Source organism: Natator depressus, chromosome 6 (assembly GCF_965152275.1).
Source record: "Natator depressus isolate rNatDep1 chromosome 6, rNatDep2.hap1, whole genome shotgun sequence".
In the NCBI taxonomy this organism is placed as follows: domain Eukaryota; kingdom Metazoa; phylum Chordata; order Testudines; family Cheloniidae; genus Natator; species Natator depressus.
In genome coordinates, this window is record NC_134239.1 from 15,120,419 (window position 1) to 15,131,049 (window position 10,631).

The 10,631-nt window shown below is 44.1% G+C and overlaps 2 non-coding genes across 2 annotated transcripts; one reads left to right on the forward strand and one right to left on the reverse strand.

Annotated features, from left to right (window-relative positions):
- On the reverse strand, positions 1 to 83 carry TRNAL-UAA (transfer RNA leucine (anticodon UAA)). The gene has a single exon. It is a non-coding gene; the product is annotated as a tRNA-Leu (tRNA).
- A 5,897-nt stretch (positions 84 to 5,980) lies between these two features.
- Positions 5,981 to 6,063, forward strand: TRNAL-UAA (transfer RNA leucine (anticodon UAA)). The gene has a single exon. It is a non-coding gene; the product is annotated as a tRNA-Leu (tRNA).
- The last annotated feature ends 4,568 nt before the right edge of the window (positions 6,064 to 10,631 follow it).

Consider the following 10,631-nt stretch of genomic DNA (forward strand, 5'->3'; position numbering starts at 1 on the left):
TACCAGAAGTGGGGTTTGAACCCACGCAGACACATGTCCATTGGATCTTAAGTCCAACGCCTTAACCACTCGGCCATTCTGGTGAATGCATGACAAAATTTCCATTGCACCATAGAGATTATTACTAAAGCCTGACCACACCACATTCAAGACATTGCCATTATCCAGCAGCCCTTGGGTTTAACTGGGTAATTACATGGCTTTTGAAGTTCAAGGAACTCAAGCCCTCGCTTGTCTATCAGCACAAATAGGACATGAAAGGTGTGAGGGGGTGGGTCCCGCACAAAGAGCATGGGCGGGGGGGGGCAGGAGCTGGCCTAAAAATGGGCTACATTAATGGTGAGTTGCATTAAAACTGTACTGTGAGGCAGGTGGAGGGAGCTGATTGGTCCCAGCCTACAGGGGGTGGGGCGAATGTGCTATAAAGTAGGCAGCAGGTTTAAAACAAACAAAGGGAAGTGCTCACACAACACAGTCAAACCTGTGGAACTCATTGCCAGGGGATGTTGTGATGGCCAAAAGTATAACTGGGTTCAAAAAAGAATTAGATAAGTTCATGGAGGATAGGTCTGTCAATAGCTATTAGCCAGCATGGTCAGGGATGTGACCTCATGCTCTGGTGTCCCTAAGCCTCTGGCTGCCGAATGTTGGGACTGGATGACAGATCACTTTGATTATTTCCCTGTTCTGTTCATTCTGTTTGAAGCACCTGGCATTAGCCACTATCAGAAGACAGGCTACTGGGCTAGGCAGACCATTGTGGTCTGGCCTCGTATGGCCATTCTGATGTTTTTAAAGTCTGCTCTATGGACCTAGCAGTCATTCCAGTCTGCTAGCTCAGCCTAGCCAATGGTGCTTCCAGGCTGAAGTCTGGGCTATGTTCAGGTTTTGTACTGGCATAACTATTTCAATGTGGGATGTTGATTCCTTTCATGAAATAATTATACCAGTACAACCCTTAGTCCCTCTAAGCTAGTCTCAATCAAGTGTGAAATTTACAGATTTTAAGACCGGACAGGGCCATTAAATCAACATTACTAGCTTGATATCCACAGGGCAGAAAAACTGACTCACTCAGCTCTGTATTGAAGCCAATTGCTTGTGTTTGACTAATGCTGATCTTAGAAGGGCATCCAGGTGGGATGGGAAGACATCAAGAGATATAGGAAGCACTGACTTGCAGGTCTCCTAGCTCCTCTCCCTCTACCAAGGCTCATGTTGCTGGCTCTCCCACTCATCAAATTTACCTCTAAGTAGACCGACCTCTTCTGCAGTGGGGCCTATTCCTGATCCTGAGGGGACAGTACCTTGCAGACTGTCTCTGCTCTAGTTACGGAGGGTCCCCAGTCAGGATCGGGTTGAGGTGAAGGCAGCACGGGGGAAGGAGGGGAAGGGAGTTCTCTCCTGGACCAACATTCAAACCCACTTTTCCTCAGGGGGAGATGAAAGAACCACATGGAAATAGGAATTGCCATAGATCAGAACAAGCATGGAGGTGTGGGGCTGCCCAGTCTGGCCTAGAGCTGGAGGAAACCAACTTGGGGCAGAGCTGTTCTTGACCTGCTGCTCACAAACTGGGAAGAATTAGTAGGGGAAGCAAAAGTGGATGGGAACCTGGGAGGCAGTGACCATGAGATGGTCGAGTTCAGGATCCTGACACAGGGAAGAAAGGAGAGCAGCAGAATACAGACCCTGGACTTCAGAAAAGCAGACTTTGACTTCCTCAGGGAACTGATGGGCAGGATCCCCTGGGAGAATAACATGAGGGGGAAAGGAGTCCAGGAGAGTTGGCTGTATTTTAAAGAATCCTTATTGAGGTTACCGGGACAAACCATCCCGATGTGTAGAAAGAATAGTAAATATGGCAGGCGACCAGCTTGGCTTAACAGTGAAATCCTTGCTGATCTTAAACACAAAAAAGAAGCTTACAAAAAGTGGAAGATTGGACAAATGACCAGGGAAGAGTATAAAAATATTGCTCGGGGATGCAGGAGTGAAATCAGGAAGGCCAAATCACAGCTGGAGTTGCAGCTAGCAAGAGATGTTAAGAGTAACAAGAAGGGTTTCTTCGGGTATGTTAGCAACAAGAAGAAAGTCAAGGAAAGTGTGGGCCCCTTACTGAATGAGGGAGGCAACCTAGTGACAGAGGATGTGGAAAAAGCTAATGTACTCAATGCTTTTTTTGCCTCTGTCTTCACGAACAAGGTCAGCTCCCAGACTACTGCACTGGGCAGCACAGCATGGGAGGAGGTGACCAGCCCTCTGTGGAGAAAGAAGTGTTTCGGGACTATTTAGAAAAGCTGGACGAAAGTGGACGAAAGTACTGCACTGGGCAGCACAGCATGGGGAGGAGGTGACCAGCCCTCTGTGGAGAAAGTAGTGTTTCGGGACTATTTAGAAAAGCTGGACGAAAGTGCTAAAGGAATTGGTGGATGTGATTGCAGAGCCATTGGCCATTATCTTTGAAAACTTATGGCGATTGGCGGAGGTCCCGGACGACTGGAAAAAGGCTAATGTAGTGCCCATCTTTAAAAAAGGGAAGAAGGAGGATCCTGGGAACTACAGGCCAGTCAGCCTCACCTCAATCCCTGGAAAAATCATGGAGCATGTCCTCAAGGAATCAATTCTGAAGCACTTAGAGGAGAGGAAAGTGATCAGGAACAGTCAGCATGGATTCACCAAGGGCAAGTCATGCCTGACTAATCTAATTGCCTTCTATGACGAGATAACTGGCTCTGTGGATGAGGGAAAAGCGGTGGACGTGTTGTTCCTTGACTTTAGCAAAGCTTTTGACACGGTCTCCCACAGTATTCTTGCCAGCAAGTTAAAGAAGTATGGGCTGGATGAATGGACTATAAGGTGGATAGAAAGTTGGCTAGATTGTCGGGCTCAACGGGTAGTGATCAATGGCTCCATGTCTATTTGGCAGCCGGTATCAAGTGGACTGCCCCAAGGGTCGGTCCTGGGGCCGGTTTTGTTCAATATCTTCATAAATGATCTGGAGGATGGTGTGGATTGCACCCTCAGCAAGTTTGCAGATGACACTAAACTGGGAGGAGAGGTAGATACGCTGGAGGGTAGGGATAGGATACAGTGGGCCCTAGACAAATTAGAGGATTGGGCCAAAAGAAATCTGATGAGGTTCAACAAGGACAAGTGCAGAGTCCTGCACTTAGGACGGAAGAATCCCATGCACCGCTACAGACTAGGGACTGAATGGCTCGGCAGCAGTTCTGCAGAAAAGGACCTAGGGGTTACATTAGATGAGAAGCTGGATATGAGTCAACAGTGTGCCCTTGTTGCCAAGAAGGCCAATGGCATTTTGGGCTGTATAAGTAGGGGCATTGCCAGCAGATCGAGGAACGTGATCATTCCCCTCTATTCGACATTGGTGAGGCCTCATCTGGAGTACTGTGTTCAGTTTTGGGCCCCACACTACAAGAAGGATGTGGAAAAATTGGAAAGAGTCCAGCAGAGGGCAACAAAAATGATTAGGGGACTGGAACACATGACTTATGAGGCGAGGCTGAGGGAACTGGGATTGTTTAGTCTGCGGAAGAGAAGAACGAGGAGGGATTTGATAGCTGCTTTCAACTACCTGAAAGGGGGTTCCAAAGAGCATGGCTCTAGACTGTTCTCAGTGGTAGCTGATGACAGAACAAGGAGTAATGATCTCAAGTTGCAGTGGGGGAGGTTTAGGTTGGATATTAGGAAAAACTTTTTTACTTGGAGCGTGGTGAAACACTGGAATGCGTTACCTAGGAAGTGGTGGAATCTTCTTCCTTAGATATTTTTAAGGTCAGGCTTGACAAAGCCCTGGCTGGGATGATTTAGTTGGGGATTGGTCCTGCTTTGAGCAGGGGGTTGGACTAGATGACCTCCTGAGGTCCCTTCCAACCCTGATATTCTATGATTCTAAACCTAGGAAATAAATCTCACAAAAAGAAAAAAAATCCTTGATTAAAAATAAGAGTGAAGGTTTTTTGTTTCACTTGATGTTTTTCAGAACATTTTTCATTTTTCAACTCAAAATTTCATGTCAGTGGGAACCCCCAAGCACTTTCTCTTATTTTTCATTCCCTGCCTCAAAAAAAGGGGGATGTGGAGGGTTAAACCCTCTCATCCACATCCTCTTTTTTCACATTTTTTGGGTGAAAAGTTGTTGTTGGGTTTTTAAAAGGGTGAAAGAGGGGAGTTTCCCTTCCATTTCCAAAAAAAAAATGTCCAACATTTTTGTTAAACATTCTAATTTCAGAAGTTCACAGGAAGAGGAAAAATGTTGATGACACAGTGTTGCTAGAAATGGGTCGAGCTGGGTATAATTTGAAAGTTCTTTCTTCCGCGAACATAATGGTACCAAAGATGACAAACCTAGAACAATTATAGAATCACAGGACTGGAAGGGACCTCGAAAGGTCATCTAGTCCAGTCCCCTGCACTCAAGGCAGGACTAAGTATTATCAACCATCCCTGACAGATGTTTGTCCAACCTGCTCTTAAAAATCCCCAATGATGGAGATAACACAAACTCTCGAGGCAATTTATTCTAGTGCTTAACCACTTTGACAATGAGGAAGTTTTTCCTAATGTCCTAATGTCCAACCTAAACCTCCCTTGCTGCAATTTAAGCCCATTGCTTCTTGTCGTATCCTCAGAGGTTAAGAAGAACAATTTTTCTCCCTCCTCCTTGTAACAACCTTTTATGTATTTGAAAACTGTTATCATGTCCCCTCTCAGTCTTCTCTTCTCCAGACTAAACAAACCCAATTTTTTCAATCTTCCCTCATAGGTCATGTTTTCTAGACCTTTAATCATTTCTGTTGCTCTTCTCTGGACTTTCTCCAGTTTGTCCACATCCTTCCTGAAATGTGGCACCCAGAACTGGACACAATGCTCCAGCTGAGGCCTAATCAGCGTGGAGTAAAGCGGAAGAATTATTTCTCGTGTCTTGCTTACAACACTCCTGCTCATACGTCCCAGAAGGATGTTTGCTTTTTTTCCAGCAGTGTTACACTGTTGCCTCATATTTAGCTTGTGATCCACTGTGACCCCCAGATCCCTTTCCGCAGAACTCCTTCCTTATACAGGTATTTGAGAAAATGGTTAAAAATCAATTTTTTAAAAAAATGATACGTTAACACAGGCATGTCAACCATGCAGCCCTCAGAAAGTTAAAGGATGGCCCTTGACTGACAGTACTGCGTTATCAGTTAATGCTGACACCTAATTAATTTTTTTTATATTACAGATGACTATAAATGGAAGGAAGGCTTCAAGTTGATTGCCATCATTGGCAAAAAAGAAGCGGTTCAGTGGTATTAATTATCCGCTTTATTATGCCAAAAGGGTTGTGATGTCAGCATCCAGCCAGAAATTACCAGAGTCCATCAGCGAGCAGTATGAACAGAGTTACATAACATAATTAATTACAATCCCAAAGTAATTTATTACATAAATCCTTGATTTTACTTTGGTCTTGATGATTTTTATGCATTAGTGGGGAGACAGAGTATCACCTAGTAGCTGAATCTTTGGGGACTACCGCCATGGGGGACCTAGTCAAACACAATGCTTGGTGGCACCTACCATGCTTTAAGAAGTGCACCCAGAAACTGAATTTGGCAAGGCTGGACAGGAAATACATCAAGCATCAGGAAAAAGTTGAAGATGCTGGGACAAGTGTCAGCTGTGGCTACGATTCACCTTATACTAGGTTCCAAGGCAGGTGTTGCAAGAACACCTGCTTCTTTCATAGTAAGCTGGAAGCCCGAAGGCATCTGTTAAGCACAGTTTCACTAGTGAGCCATGTGAGAAACTGTATGAAGCAACCACTCATAGGAAACAAAAGGGAGAGATGAGAGAATCCTCAACCTCACAGCTTCCCCCCTGGAGCTGTTAAAGAGCCATGGAAACCAGCAGTAGGTAAAGCTATGCTCTGGGGATCAAAGCTCACTTTAGCAACAGGCAATGTATGGGAATCACCAGAATGGCCGAGTGGTTAAGGCGTTGGACTTAAGATCCAATGGACATGTGTCTGCGTGGGTTCGAACCCCACTTCTGGTAGAAAATGTTTTCTTGCCTCTCAAGCACCCACTGTTTAACACCATAAATAAAACTATTTTCCTTCCCACAGTTTTTCATTTAGTGGATAAAGATGAATTCTCTTGATTTTCAATCATCAATCAACCAACACAAAAGTAAATTCCCAATTTAGTGCCTTCCTAACTCATTTAGTCTGGTTCAGCTTTTTCAATAGCACTCATTGTAACATATAATCCTTCTGGCAGATGTTGGCAGCAGGAAAAAGGGACAGGCTCAATTTTCTAGGGGTTCCTACCAAAAACTCCAGCAACATTGTCTCCACCTCCCCACCTAGAAATCTGGGAAACTATATATACCACCTTGGGAACACCCAATGGGCAACACTTCCCCATGAAGTTTGACGGGGCAACAAGCCTTGTGGATAAGGGGGAAGCGGTAGATGTGGTATATCTTGACTTTAGTAAGGCTTTTGATGCTGTCTCGCATGACCTTCTCATAAACAAACTAGAGAAATACAACCTAAATGGAGCTATTACAAGGTGGGTGCATATCTGGTTGGAAAATTGTTCCCAGAGAGTAGTTATCAGTGGTTCACAGTCATGCTGGAAGGGCATAACAAGTGGGGTCCTGCAGGGATTAGTTCTGGGTCCGGTTCTGTTCAATATCTTCATCAATGATTTAGATAATGACATGGGGGTACACTTATAAAGTTTGTGGATGATACCAAGATGGGAGGGGTTGCAAGTGCTTTGGAGGATAGGATTAAAATTCAAAATGATCTGGACAAACTGGAGAAATGGTCTGAAGTAAATAGGATGAAATTCAATAAGGACAAATGCTAAGTACTCCACTTGGGAAGGAACAATCAGCTGCACACATACAAAATGGGAAATGGCTGCTTAGGAAGGAGTACTGCAGAAAGGGATCTGGAGTCACAGTGGATCACAAGCTAAATATGAGTCAACAATGTAACGCTGTTGCAAAAAAAGCAAACATAATTCTGGGATGTATTAACAGGAGTATTGTAAGCAAGACACAAGAAGTAATTCTTCCGCTCTACTCCGCACTGATTAGTCCTCAACTGGAGCCTTGTGTCCAATTCTGGGTGCCACATTTCAAGAAAGATGTGGACAAACTGGAGAAAATCCAGAGAAGAGCAACAGAAATGATTAAAGGTCTAGAAAACATGACCTATGAGGGAAGATTTAAAAAATTGGGTTTGTTTAGTCTGGAGAAGAGAAGACAGAGAGGACATGATAGCAGTTTTCAAGTACAGAAAAGGTTGTTACAAGGAGGAGGGAGAAAAATTGTTCTTCTTAACCTCTGAGGATAGGATAAGAAGCAATGGGCTTAAATTGCAGCAAGGGAGGTTTAGGTTGGACATTAGGAAAAACTTCCTAACTGTCAGGGTGGTTAAGCACTGGAATAAATTGCCTCAGGAGTTTGTGTTATCTCCATCATTGGGGATTTTTAAGAGCAGGTTGGACAAACATCTGTCAGGGATGGTCTAGATAATACTTAGTCCTGCCTTGAGTGCAGGGGACTGGACTAGATGACCTCTCGAGGTCCCTTCCAGTTCTATGATTCTATGATGAACAAGCACTGAGTTCTGAGGTTTAAAACAAGGACCTTTATCGTGGGGAAAGGAAAAAACAGAAAAAACTTGGGAAAGCCAGCAATTCATCAATTAATAATATTTATGAGCTAAGACTTCTTCCCAGTCAAGGGTGTCTTAACAATAGTCCCAACCTCAGTCTCTCTCTTCCAGTTGTGAGTGGCTGATTCATTCTAGCTACCACATAAGAATGGCCATACTGGGTCAGACCCAGGGTCTTTCTAGCCCAGTATCCAGTCTTCTGATAGTGGCCAGTGCCAGATGCTTCAGAGGGAATGAACAGAACAGGGCAATTATTGAGTGACCTATCCCCTGTCATCCAGTCCCAGCCTCTGGTGGTCAGAGGTGTAGCCATCTTGTCTATCTCCTCCATGAACTTATTTAATTAATTCCCTCATTCCTGGCTCTCTCACTCACAGTTCATTGTGCATGATGGGTGGAGTCCAAGAATTCTGACAGCTCTGTCTCCAGCCTCCAGGGAAATGTTGTATTGGCTGCTCTACAGGCTCTACCACCTCAGGTGATTAGAGCTGTGATTGTTGGATGGAGAAACCATAGCTGAGTCCTTCAGGAAGGCTGCTGTTTACTGCAGCTTCTGCTCAATCCACAGCCTCAAATCTGCCCCAATTTAGCTCCATTCACTTCCTCAAAGCTGTTTTAACTCAGTGCTAAATAGTGCCTCAAAACCACATCAACTCAGCTCTACAGAGTACCTCAAGCCCAATCACCTACTTGAAACTACCTGTGTGCTGGCTCTCCAGAGAAGAATAAGTGGCATAAAGAACTCATAACAGATTTATTTTTTTCTCACAAACACATTCTGGCAACAGATTAAAAAACCTGTCTCATTTCAAAGCCATCTCCAGGCTCGACTGTTCCAGAACTTTTTGCAGTCATGGTGACCCCACTCAACTGTTCCAGAACTTATTTCAGTCATGGTGACCCCTCACCCCAGCACATTTATTGCAGTTTTCTTGTCCTTTCATTGCCCAACAGGGTCAGTGTCATTTTATTGCCCCCAAACTCAAAACTTAACTATATTTTAACCAAATGCCCCAAACAGTCACAGAACAGAAATGCAAATGAGACATGGAACATCCAGTCATTTCCCCATGCTCAACAGATGGCAGCAGAGAACTCGGTCCCTCATGGAGCCCCTGCCCATCTGGAATTCCTAAGCAGATCTGGGCTGTTCTTCTCCTTGTTCACCAACAGGAGTCAGTAGTGAGTGTCCCATTCTGTGGAGCTTCAGGTCACGGGGCTTACAAGAGAACACTGAACTCTTGGGGTTGGCAGTAGTGAGTGCTCAGCAATAGAAGACTGTACACACGTGTATCTATAGGTGCAGAGAAACTGCATGAGATTCTGCTGTATTGCCTGGAGAATAGTGGGCACTTTGCAATTACAGACAGTATCTTTTTAAGCCACAGCACTATCCTGTTATGCATAGATCAATCTGAAACAATGTTATTCGCAAAGAGAAATGTAATGTTTGGGTCACCAACAGAAACTTGTAAACTTGTGTTATTTTTTCTATAAAATTAAAATACTCCCCAGTGATATGCTAGGGCATGTTAATGCTTAATGTTTTTGTATGATCTCAAGCCACTATAATTGCTTTAAGAAAAGGAGTACTTGTGGCACCTTAGAGACTAACCAATTTATTTGAGCATGAGCTTTCGTGAGCTACAGCTCACTTCATCGGATGCAACTTGCATGTCTTGCATGCAATACTTGCATCCGATGAAGTGAGCTGTAGCTCACGAAAGCTCATGCTCAAATAAATTGGTTAGTCTCTAAGGTGCCACAAGTACTCCTTTTCTTTTTGCGAATACAGACTAACACGGCTGTTACTCTGAAACCTATAATTGCTTTAGTTTTTAGGGTACCTAAGGCAATAGGAATATAAGTTTTCAGTTTACAATGATGAAAACCTAGCAGGTGGCTTAATACCATACGCAGTCAGACTCAGAAAAACTTCAGTAGAGAAAATGCACCACAGAAGAAGATCCCTGGGAACCTCCTTCTCTTCTTTGGTATGTTGCTGTTTTCTAGGCTGAAGTGCATTGACCTACATTCCACAGTATGTACAGTGCAATCCAATAAACTGCACTGTGGGTAGCTTATTGGGTAGAGTCTCAGGCATTTAATTTGAGGATGCAGAGTTCAAGGCCTGGGTTTGTTCTCAAAAAGCAAGCCCTGGACTCTTTAGAAACACAGCTGTTTCCATCCCCATCCATCCTGAGTAATACCTGCAGCCCTCCAACTGCAAGGAAAAGAGGCTGCCAAGTTTCAAATGTTCACAGATGATTTAATACTCTCCAAGCTGGTTTCAATCAAGTGAAGTCCATAGATTTAGAGTTCAAGGCCAGAAGGTACCATTAGATCAGATTCTAGGCTGACCTCTTATATAATACAGGGCAGAGTATGTCCCTCAGTTACCTCTGTGTTGAGCCCACTAACTTATGTTTGGCTAAAGCATCTTCCAGACAGACTCCAGACTGGATTTGAAGACATCAAGACATAAATGAAGTATTGACCTTTAGGTCTCCCAGCTCCCCTTGCTCTCACAAGTGTCATGGTGCTATCTTTCCCTCTTGTACCATGTTGCCCTCTGAAGTGGTCTGTTCAGAGAGACCATAAGCTTATAGAAACTTTTTAACGTTAAGAACAACTGAAATGTACCTAAGAATAACTGGAATATACTTCCTATACTGAGCTCCTGAAGGCTTCTTCGGGGGTCATCTTTTATTTTCTACTGGGGGAGAACAGATAGTATTAGGGAGAGCAAAAGTCTATGTTCCGCTAGGGTGACTAGATAGCAAGTGTGAAAAATCGGGACGGGGTGGGAGGTAATAGGTGCCTATATAAGAAAAAGCCCCAAATATCGGAACTGTCCCTATAAAATTGGGACATCTGGTCACCCTAATGTTCTGCAGTCTTAGAAAGTCATCAAACATTACATGTTAAACAT